At 43.5% G+C, this 12,108-nt stretch overlaps 1 long non-coding RNA gene across 3 annotated transcripts in view; it reads right to left on the bottom strand.

The window, feature by feature from the left end:
• Positions 1-12,108, bottom strand: part of LOC128108724 (uncharacterized) — a 75,088-nt gene that overhangs the window by 46,837 nt on the left and 16,143 nt on the right. The window contains exon 2 of one of the 3 annotated variants that reach the window (XR_008217600.1): positions 6,880-6,984. The exons of the other annotated variants lie outside the window; for them this stretch is intronic. This is a non-coding gene — a long non-coding RNA (uncharacterized LOC128108724). The remainder of the gene's footprint in view (positions 1-6,879; positions 6,985-12,108) is intronic. 3 annotated transcript variants of the gene reach the window in all.

Here is a 12,108-nt window from a genome sequence, read left to right as displayed (position 1 = left end):
TTGTTTCGTTGGCAACAATAGGTCTCACTATGTGGACCTCGGCTAGCCTGCTTCTGCTTTTAAGTGCTGTGGTTACATCATGTACCACCATATCTGAATTTTTTCTATTTTTTTAAATAATTTACTTATTTTCATTTCATGTGCACTCATGTTTTGCCTGCATATATGTTTGTGAAAGTGTCAGATCCCCCGAAACCGGAGTTACAGACAGTTATGAGCTGCCATGTGGTTGCTGGGAATTGAACTCAGGTCCTCTGGAAGAGCAGCCAGTGCTCTCAACCACTGAGCCATCTCTCCAGCCCCTTTTTCTATTTTATTTTTTGCACTGAGGCTTAAACCTGCGGCCCTATGAATTCAAGGCAAGCACTCTCTCTGCCACTGGACTATATTCCTCATCCCTGCTTTAACAGATTTTTGTTGTTGTTGTTGTTGCTATTGTTTTTTAACTTTTATTTTATATGTGCGGGTATTTTGCCTGCATGTATGCCTGCACACCACTTATGTGCCTAGTGCCTGTGGAGAAAGCAGAGGGCATCAAATCCTTTGAAATTAGAGTTAGAGATGATGTGAGCTGCTATGTCAGTGCTGGAAATCAAACCTAGGTCTTTTGGAAGAGAAACCAGTGCTTTTAAATGCTGAGCTATCTCTCCAGCCCTAACTTTTAATAGTTTCTAGAAAACAATACTCAGCTGGAGACAAAGAGTGAGAAAGGCACAGGAGATGGAAAAATATTTATTAGAAGTACTACAATCACGAGAAAAGACTGAAAGCAAATTTGCCCGAATAGAAATAGGAATTAAGTTTGCCAGGTGTAGTGGTGCACACCTTTAATCCCAGCACTCGGGAGGCAGAGGCAGGTGGATCTCTGTGAGTTCGAGGCCAGCCTGGTCTACAGAGTGAGTTCCAGGACAACCAGGGCTACACAGAGAAACCCTATCTTAAAAAGCCAAAAAAATAAAAATAAAAAATAAAACCTCTAAAACTTACTAAATAAATATTTTAAAAAATAAATAAATGAGCAGGATAATGTAACCATCTTTTTTTCTACAATACCAAACCCATATTTGAGTGCTTTTTGTTTCTAAACCTTAAATTTCTTGTTCTCTCTTTTTAGACCATTTCTTTTTAATGGAGTGCTGGTATTATGAAAATATCTGGAGAGGAATGATGTACATGTGACCTTGTGTTGCATCTGCAGTTCCAGAATCATTTCAGATTTTTAACTGTTTTTTTTTCCCCTGAACTGTTTATATATCATTTCTAACCAGCAGGGTGATTCAGCCCTTGGAAAGAACAGAGTTTTAATGTCTCTGTCTATTAATCTCTAGCATTTTTAATATACCTTGTAGAGTAAATTAGCCTTAGAATCCACAAAATCCTTGGTAAAACTTACTTGATCACAGAAGTCTTTGATAGAACCAGTAGATGCTCGTACCTCTTTTTAGGTTGGTTTTGTTCTGTGGCATTGGGTATCAAACCCAGGGCCTTGTGTATGCAGATCATGTGTTCTCCCACAGACCTATAGCTCCACCCCTGCACCTTCCTTAGCATTGAACTTGAGCACTCTATGGTTGACAATGTGGACAATGTGACAATGTCTGAGCACAGACAGGACAGGTCTCTTGTCAGTTCTGTCCTTGAGTCCCAGAGCAGTTGAGAAGTGGTATAAAAAAGTGCTAAATAAATGTTGAATAAAATAAATGAACTTGGCCAGGCAGTGGTGGCTCATGCCTTTAATCCCAGCACTTGGGAGGCACATCCAGGCAGAAGGCAGATCTCGGTGAGTTCGAGGCCAGCCTGGTCTACAGAGCAAGCTCCAGAACAGGCACCAAAACTCCACAGAGAAACCCTGTCTCGAAAGACCAAAAAAAAAAAAAAAAAAAAAAAAAAAAATGGACTTGAAGCATTTGAAGAAATCCCTGTGCAGGAGGCATTCCTTGATGATACCTAGCACACGAAGAGCCCTGAGCTTCATGGCCAACACTAGAAGGAAGGAAAAGAAAGAAGGAAGGAGAGGAGAGGCAGGAAGTGGAGAAGAAAAGAGAGGAGGGAGATGGGAAGGAAGCAGGGAGAGAGAAGTCATGGTATGACAGAGCCAAAAAGATGCCCTAGGTCCACTGAGGAGTAATGAGTGGGACCAGTAGCAGACCCAGTAAGAGAAAGTCCCAAGGAAAAGGGACCTCGAAAGAATTGTAATGTTTGCTCAGCAATCTCAGTGGAAGAAGCCAAGGGAAGAACAGTTCTCACCTTTGGGCCCGCTGTGGGGGTAGGAATTCAAACATTTAAGTTGGGAAACAGCTAGCCAGGTGAGTCATTCACACCTGGAATCCCACTAGGGAGGCAGAAACAGAAGGGTCAGTGATTCAGTCATGCTCCACTGCATAGTCAGTTCAAGGTCAGTCTGGGTTATATGAGACCCTGTCACGAAAAGCAAAAAATTATACAATGAAACAAAATAAACCTGGAAACAAAACAAGGAAGTTTTGGAAGCAGTCTCTCTTGCCGTCAGCGCTGTGAGAGAGTCTCCTGTAGTTTATGAGGCCTCAAACTTTCTATGCAGAAGGGACTGGCCTAGAACTTGGGATCCTCTTGCCTTTCCAATGTGTTTTTGTTTCTGAGACAGGATCCTGCTAGCCCAGAACTCACTGTACTGCTTCAGTTGTCCTTGAACTCACAGAAGCCCTCTTTCCTCAATTTCTTAGGTACTGGGATTAGAGGTGTGAGCCATCATGCCCAGCTGAAGATGACCTTGAACTCTTGATTTTCCTGCCTCTAGGTCCAAAGTGCTAGAATTACAGGCTTGTTCTTTTGTTTGTTTGTTTGGTTTTGTTTTTTTCGAGACAGGGTTTCTCTGTGTAGCTTTGGCACCTTTCCTGGAATTGCTCTGTAGCCCAGGCTGGTCTGAACTCACAGAGATCCGCCTGCCTCTGACTCCTGAGTGCTGGGATTAAAGGCAAGTGCCACCACTGCCCAGCCTTGTTTTTAATTAAACTATAACAGAACTATCCTTTTGTGACCTAGTGGTTAGGATTCTGTCCTCTCACTACTGTGTGGTTCACACAGGATTTTGATCAGGGAAGCCTCTCTTCTTTTCTCAGACTCTCAGGTGCCTTCTGACCTCTCACACACACAAATACACATGAAAAAAAAATCCATTAGAGGCTAGAGGGATGGCTCAGCAGTTGAGAACACTTGCTGTTTTTTTAATGGAAAAATGTTTTTTATGTATATGGTTATTTTGCCTGATATGCATCTGTAACGCATGAATGTTTAGTGTCTGTCGAGGTTAGAAGTGTCAGCTTCCTTGTGAACTACCATGTGGGTATTGGGAAATCTAACCCATGTCCTCCGGAAGAACAGCAAGTGCTCTTAACAGCTGAACCATCTCTCCAGCACATAAATGCTTGTGGCTCTTGCAGAGGTCCTGAACACCCACATCAGGTGGCTCACAACTACCTGTAACTTCAGCTTCAGGGAATCTGACACCTCCTCTGTCCTCTGAGGGAGCCTGCACACATAAGCACAGGAGAACACACACACACACACACACACACACACACACACACACACACACACACGCATAAATAATAAATCTTTCAAAAATTTCACTAAAGTGCAGCTGGCAAATACAAATTATATACATTAATATTTGTAGTGCACAGTGTGATGTTTTTGCTTCCTGCATGCTGGGATTACAAACATCTGCCTTCACATCTAGTTTAAGGCAATATTTTTCGTTGTGAGCTCTTCACCTATCCTTATATGTTTTTCAGGAAATTTTGTCCTAAATTCTGATGAAAGTTTGGGATCTGTAGCTTTCCCCAAACATACAGTTCACAGCCTATAAAAATGTGACTTGTTGCTTGCAAGGACAATTGAAGCAACTCCTTGTAGCTACAACCCCGTAAGGATGGGAACTCTTAGGGAGAACATAAGATTCTGCTGTATCATCAATCTGGATTGCCTAAACTCTCTGCCTCTGTTTGCCCCATTATCCTAGTTATGGTAATATATGTGCTTCTAAGCACATTGTCTTTTTAAAAAACATCCATGATGAAGCCGGGCGGTGGTGGCGCACGCCTTTAATCCCAGCACTTGGGAGGCAGAGCCAGGCGGATCTCTGTGAGTTCGAGGCCAGCCTGGGCTACAAAACGAGTTCCAGGAAAGGCACAAAGCTACACAGAGAAACCCTGTCTCGAAAAACCAAAAAAAAAAAAAAAAAAACATCCATGACAAATACTGGGAAATGGTAATTTCTGCTTAAAATCCAGTGGGTCCTAACATCTTCTATCTGCCTGAAACAGGTTACACATGTATCATATTTCTTTGTCCTTGAAAATTTTATGATACTGGAATAGGCTTTTAATATTTTCCTTAATGACTCTCCCTTCCACAGCAAGTTAACAATGATTACTTGTGGGCTGACAGTGTCCTTGGCACCATACCAAAAACAGAAGCAAGAAAGCATATTCTCAGCCAAAGAGACTTAACATCTAAGCCAGAGGTTCAACTGAGAATCCAAATTACCTTCTCTCCTATTCCCCCTCCCTCCCTTGAGAAAAAAATGTCATCTGGCAGGTTCATTGGTTCCCTAACCCCAAAAAGCCGTTTGAGACTCATAATTCCCCAAAAGAGTCACTGACCTTTCAAGTCGGTATAAATGTCAGTCTGTTTTCTATGATAGAATATTTGTCTTCAAGTTAAAATCCTCTAGAAAACTGAGGCTGGGGGCACAGGTCCATGTTAGGACACTTACCGAGCATATGCAAAGCCTCGGGTTCAACGCCCAGAAGAAGAGGAGGAGGGGAGAAGACACCGAATAGGGAGTGGTGGCACACACCGATAATCTAGTACGCGGCTCAGAGCACGGGCTGCTCTAGAGGACTGTGGTTTCATCCCCAGCATTCACATGGCAGCTCACAACTGTACTCCAGTCCCAGAGGATCCAGCATCCTCTTCTGTCCTCCTCAGGCACTACACACATGTGGTGGACAGACGTACAAGCAGACAAGACACTTATACACATTAAAAAACACCACCACCCAATAAATAAATAAATAACCCTCCACACATGGAATCATTTTGTGGGTGAGATTAAACTCAAACAAGGTCCCTTTCCCTCTCTTGCATGAAGTCAACTTCAAAATGCTAAGAAAGCTTGCCATCATCTTTGGTTTCTTTCACGAAATCTGAATATCCTCAGGCCTCTAGCTTGTAAGAACAGATGAGGTCATAGATATTCTTATGTACTTTGTCATGATTCTCACCTATCCATGACTCCACCCTCACACAAGAGTTTCTAGATGTCTCCAGAAAGTGTGCCATGTGTACTCAGGAATAAGTTCCCAGTTCTGGCCCATTAGGCTTCTCTGGGAATTGCCTTTCATTTGGAGGCACAATGGGCTTCATGTGGGCTCTGGTTTCCCTCTAGATGACCTCAAATCATTCTCCCCTCTTCAAGAATCTAGATGGGGAGCTGGAGAGATGGCTCGGTGGTTAAGAGCACTGGTTTCTCTTCCAGAGGACCTGAGTTCAATTCCCAGCATCCTCGTGGTGCTTTACACCTATCAGTTATTCCAGTCCTAAGGAGTCCTACACCCTCCTCTGACCTCTTCCAGCACCAGCCACACACACGATGCACAGACATACATGCAGACAAAACATCTACACATATAAAATAAAAACAAATAATCTAGGTGACTGTGTGGTCATGTGTGAGCACTGCCATTGGGGCTGTTCTGCCCTTGGAAAGCCCAGGAGTAAGATGAGTGTCGTGGAGGGGATAGTGACTGGGTTAAGACCCAGTGAAGAAGAGCCCTACAGGAAGGGCTTGGGGCTGGCTCTCCTATTATGACAGGAGAATAAAGGAAACTTTTGTAGCTTCCTTGGCTTTAGCACAGCTCATGAGAGTAACAGACAAAGTAGATGTAGTATTAAATTCTGGATCAAAGCCAGGGTGAGTTGGGCTGGCTTCATCCCCTGGGTATAGATATTTCAAGGTCTTATCAGGGCCATGTAGCTAGACAGTGGGCCTCACAGATTATACACAACACAGCTGACTTTGTATGGCTTGTGTCAGAGATTCCCTTGAGAGAAAGTCTAAGTACCTTTTTTCATTATTTTACTTTAAATTTCCAGCAGCAACCTCAGAAGTCTCTCAGGACAATTGGACACATTGATACTAATTCCTCCAACCACGAAGCAAGCAAGCCAAGAATATGAAAAGAAGTTTTATTTTAAAAAATTTGAGATGTGGTCTCATGTATCCAAGGCTAACCTGAAAGTTGCGGGTTATCCAGCGGTGCAGAGGGTAATCTTAAATTCTTGATCCTTCTTTCTCCATTTCCTGAGTGCTGGGATAAGACGCGTGTGCTCTGGCGCCAGGTTTGTTTGGTATTGGGGCTGAACCCAGAGCTTTGGGAACAGCTTATACATACACACTCAAACACATAGGCACACACCAATAGGAATATATATATATATATATATATATATATATATATATATATATGTGTGTGTGTGTGTGTGTGTGTGTGTGTGTGTGTGTGTGTGTGTATGTGTGTGTGTATATATCACCTACACATAATTGATTTTGGGGCTGGGTATGTAGCTCAGTTAGTAGAATCTTGAATACCATTCCCAAAGCTCTGGGTCTACACTGCTTACTTGCCTTGTTTCTGGATTTTCTTTGGTTCGATGGTTTGTTGGTTGTTTTTTGTTGTTGGTTTTAGGAGGGCATCCTGTATTCTAAACTGGTCTAGAACTCATTATGTAGCCCAGACTCACTTTGAACTCTCAGCAATCCCATCTCAGCCTTTTGAGTGATGGGGTTATAGGTGTCTGGCTCATGTCTTGCTTTTCTAGCTCTCATCTGCTCACCTGAGTTCACTGTGACACCTAGGTCAGATGTCACGTGCGGGAAGCGTGGCCAGAGTCCACAGACCAGTCAGTGGATAGTAGAGGCATATGTACTTCTCTACAGGTCTAGAAGCAAAAGAGTAAAAAACCAAATTACAGAGCTCAGTCTCAAAATGAGAGCCAGTCTGAACCTGAGATATGGGGCTACGGGAGAGACAGTATGGATTTCAGAGGGATGCTTCTGGGATGTTCACATGCTTTGCAAAGTTTTGAACCAGCAAGCACTACCATGTAAGAACGTTGTGGGAAAAACAGTTTTCTGCTCTCAATCTCCACCCACACATTCTGCCAATTTACCAACTAATCAGCTTCCCAGTGATTTTGGTTATTTCCTAACTCCACTGACCCTCCATTTTTCCTTTTGTCAAATGCGGACAATGAAGTCACTGTGAGGATTATTTAAGACCCTGTTCATAAAACAAACTGCATAGCACTTAGCACGGTGGTTATGTTTTCTCTGCCTTCTTTCCAGTCTATCCTACAGAGAGAAGTGAGGGGTGGTGGCTCTGTGGGTGTCTACAGCTCTGCTTAATATCTCTCCAGGAAGAGAAATGGGACTCCCTTGGTTGATAAGCCGTCTAGTAACTGAAGTTCCTGGCAGCCGGTGGGTCTTCGATGTCTCCATCTCTAGATTGAGAATCATAAGAGAAGCAGTGTCTGTGAGGTTACTCAACACCACTGGGACCTTCAGTCAGATCTCAGTCATGATGGCTTGTGCAGAGTCCTTTTCTTTTTTCACTTGGCAAGCTGTCGTGGCCTAATTTTTTAGAAAGGGACTTGGATAGAAGAAGAAAAACCTTGAATATTAATCAGTTCCCAAGCTTATAAATAGTAAGTAGAATTAAAATTGTCTGATGAAGTTAATTCACTGAGAAACAAACCTCTTTCACGCTGGGCTTGGTGGCACAAGCCTACAACCACAGCTGCTTTGAGGCAAGAGGATCAAGAGCTAAAGGCCATCCCGGGCGACTTACTGACACTGTGTCTTCAAGTAAAAAGGTCTGGGGATGTAGCTCAGTAGCAAAGCACTTGCCTAGCATGCATGAAGTCCTGGGTTCCATTATACCACCACCACTGAAAAAACAAAACAAAGATGGGCCTGGTGGTGCATGCCTTTAATTCCAGGTCTTGGGAGGAGAAGCAGGTGGATCTCTGTGAGTTCGAGGCCAACTTAGTCTACAGAGTGAGATCCAGGACAGGCACCAAAACTACACAGAGAAACCCTGTCTTGAAAAAACAAAAAAACAAACAACAACAACAAAAAAAGTATGGCCGGTTAGGAAGGCAAATACAGGCAAATGTGTATAGTAAGGCTTTCTGAATATGTTGGGTATAAATTGTGGTCAAATAGAGAAGGATTCGGCAAAACTACACAGGCACAAAGACCTGCCTTAAGGAGGCATTTTGTGCCATGTGTGGTGGCACACTCCTTTAATCCCAGGACTTTCAAGGCAGAGGCTGGTGGATCTCTGCCTAGCATGGTCTATGTAGATGGTTCCAGGCCAGCTGGGGCTACACAGTAAGACCCTACCTCAAAACAACAAATAACAACAAACCAGGAAAAAATACATGCTAAAGGCAGGACAAGGTGGCTCAGAACTCAGAAAACTGAGGCAGGAACATTGCTAAGAGTTTGAGGTTGACTTGGTCTACCTAGTGAGTTCCAGACCAGCAAGGACTACATAACAAGATCCTGGCTCAGAAGCTCCAACCAAAACAGAAAGTCTCGTTTTGTTTCAGAAGCTTCTTACATAGTGCAGGCTGGCCTCAAATTCACTACTTTGTCAAGGATAACCTTGAACTTTTGATTCTCTTGTCTCTACCTCCCAAGAGCTGGGACCACAGGGTTATACCACCACGCCTGCTTTTATGTATGGCTGGGAATTAAACCTAGGGCTTCATGAATGCTAGGCAAGCATTTTACCAACTGAGCCAAATCCCCAGACAAAAGAAGTTGTGCTGATGGAACTGGGATATGACAAAACCAGTTTAGGCGCTCCTAGGTCTCAGGTCTAATCAACAGAAGCTTCCTGAATGCCCCTGTAAGAAGGTAGGTCCTCCTCTGCTCTCCTTGCTTGGTCTCACGCAGGAGAGCCTGGTTTCCCGAGCCCTGTTTAGAAGTCAAAATCCTGCTTTCACACCTCATTTTTGTTATTTTATTTTCCAAGAGCAGGGAGCCTGAGTTTTGAATAGATCACTTTGAATGACCCTATTCTGCCTAGATTATCTGGAAATCCATGTTAAGATTAGTGAATCCCATAAACACAGCTTCACTTCTTTTGCTATAAAACACATTTCTCAGAAGGATGTGCTGGTTAATTTAACCGTCAACTTAGAAACAACCTAGTATCATTTGGGAAGACAGTGTGAATGAGAAATTATCTAGATAAAGTATACCTACAGGTATGCCTGTGGAGAATTGTCTTGATTGTGTCTTGTAGAAGAGCTAGCCCATTGTGGGAGCACCATTTAATAACAGGCTGCCCTGAACTGTGTAAGAGTGAAGGAAGCTGGGTGGACTTAAGAAGCAATCAAGGGGGTTTGGGGATTTAGCTCAGTGGTAGAGCGCTTGCCTAGCAAGTGCAAGGCCCTGGGTTCGGTCCTCAGCTCCGGAAAAAAGAAAGAAAGAAAAAAAAAAAGAAGCAATCAAGGGACTGGAGAGATGGCTCAACAGTTGCTCTTGAAGAGGACCTGAGTTCAGTTCCCAGCAACCACGCACGGTGGTTCACAACCATCTGTAACTCCAGTTCTAGGGGATCTGATGCCCTCTTCTGGCCTCCACAAGCACCAAGCACAAACGTGGTGCACGGACATGCATGAAGGCAAAACTCTCACACATAAAACAAAATGAATAAATCTAAAACAAAAATTGAAAAGGAAAAAAACAAGCAAGGAAGGATCCATGCACTTTTCCTTCTGCTCATCTGCAGATGTCATGCACTGAGTTTCTGTTTGACTTTCCCACAGTCATGGACTGTGACCTGGAATTGTAAGTCAAACAAACCTTCTCCTGCCCTGTGTTGCTTCTTGTCATGGTATTTATCACAGCAACAGAAATGAAACTAGAACACCGGGGATGGTCGCACACACCTGGAGTGTCAGTATTTTAGGGGGGGAGGCAGAAGGGTTGGGAGTTTAAGGCCATCCCTAGTCACATAGAAAGCACAGAGCCAGTCTGGGCTACATGAGATCCTTTTAAAAAAAGCTTCTTGATATTTAGCAGTATGGTTTGGGGAGATGGCTCATTGGTTAAGAGCATTTGCTATTCTTCCAGAGGACCTGAGTTCAGTTCATAGTACCCACATCAGTCAACTCACAGCCATCTGTAACTCCAGCTCCTGAGTAATTAATCCAACTCCTCCAAGGGCAGCTGCACTCGTGTGTACATACCCACATGCGCGCACACATAACTAAAATTTTAAATTAATTTGTTTGAATTACAAATTACTTAGTAAAAGGTGCAACACTAGCAACCTGCCACGTGGTGGCAGGCTTTTCCTGGTGAGCATGGTTATGAACAGTGGGCACAAGGTGGATGGTCTTGAGGACTCACAGTGTCAGTGAGATAAGCCTTGTTAAAGGGAAGACTGCAGGAAGTTCGTGGATAATTAAATGTGCAAGTCATTGAGAAAGAACTCTGAGAATCGTCAAATAGGTAATCTTGACCCCCATTATTTAGAACATCTCAACCTCTAAGGTGTGTGTGTGTGTGTGTGTGTGTGTGTGTGTGTGCGCGCGCGCGCGCGGGCACGATCCAGCACAGTCAAGAACTGAGCACAAGCCCAAGACTGGTCTCATGTGCCTTCCTCAGTTGTTTTTCACTTTATTTTCATTTATTTGTTTCTTGTGGATGTGGCTGATTGTGCCAGCGAGCATGTGTGGAGGTCAAAGGATGGCTTTGTGGAGCCGGTTCTTTCCTTCAGTCTTTACAGGGGTTCCAAGGATCAAGCTCAGGTTGCTAGACTTGTGCAGCAAGCTCCTTTACCAGCTTGAGCCACTTCGCTGGCCCACCACCTTTTTTTTTTTTTTTTTTTTTAAAGCAAGGTCTCTCTGATTCTGGTGATCCCTGATTCCTCTGTACTAGATGGCCAGCAAGCCCCAGGGATCCTCCTGTTTCTATCCCCCAGCACTAGGGTTGCAGGCATGTGCTGCTGTGTCCAGCTTTTTTTTTTTCTTTCTGGGAAACAGCCCATGTCATTAAGCTTGCACAGTGAACACTTCACCAATGGAGCTAAATCCCCAGCCCTTCAAAGGTTTATTTTGACAGTTATTCACACAGGATGCAAACACTGTAATATTCTGGGGTCACCTTAATAGACTTACTCATGTCCATTTCCACTAAGTCTCCAGCTTCCACTTCCTTAGTGTTCCTGTTCTTCATTTAAATTTTTGAACATACAACCATGCACTTAGACTCTGCCCTTTGAATCTATGGATCCCACTCTCAGACCAGTTCTCCTCTTTGGCACAAGGGTCCTGGGATGGATTGATCAGTTCTTGCACTTTGGTTGTCTGTCAGCACACATCCAAGTTAGATCACTGTTACAGCTCCATTTTCACTTGGTAACATTGTGGATGCCACCCAAAACCCAGGATTGAATCTCATGATCTTCTGTCAACTGGTCAAAAATAACTTTCCACAGGTATAGAAACCGTATGAAAGAAGTGGGAATACTGTGAGTGAGACCCTTGCACCTTACTTGAGTTTCCAGAAGTTTCTTATCTTGATTATATATGTGCCATTTTCCTTGATCATAAAATGAACCAAATTTTTGGTTCAATGGTGCAGACAACTCTGTTAAGATGAGAAACTCAACGGGTAAGATAGAGATAGATGGACATCAGGACAAGACATAGATATTCCAGAGGAGGAAGATTAGTTCCATGAAGACTTGAGGGCCCTCTATTTAGCGGGTTTAAGAGATCAGTTGGATGCTTGCCAGAATGAACTTTCCAGAGTGAATACATTGTCCTATAGTTATTCAGGCAATGTTTTGGTACCAACCACACTCCTCTGCCCCTGTGCCTGAAGATTAGCTTGCTCAGTGATCTCAGTGGCATTGGGTCCCATCCCCTACCTGTTCCATCTCTGTCAAACTGAGTAAGCAAATATTCCAAAGCAGGAAGATGTTCTGATGCCTCCTATTAATTTTCTTAGGGTATAAATTGTGACCCTATGGTGATGTTAGT

This window comes from Peromyscus californicus, unplaced genomic scaffold (genome assembly GCF_007827085.1).
Source record: "Peromyscus californicus insignis strain IS unplaced genomic scaffold, ASM782708v3 Scaffold_13__1_contigs__length_99412109, whole genome shotgun sequence".
Classification (NCBI taxonomy): domain Eukaryota; kingdom Metazoa; phylum Chordata; class Mammalia; order Rodentia; family Cricetidae; genus Peromyscus; species Peromyscus californicus.
The sequence above is the reverse complement of the archived record's forward strand: the minus strand, read 5'-3'. Positions and strand labels throughout refer to the sequence as shown.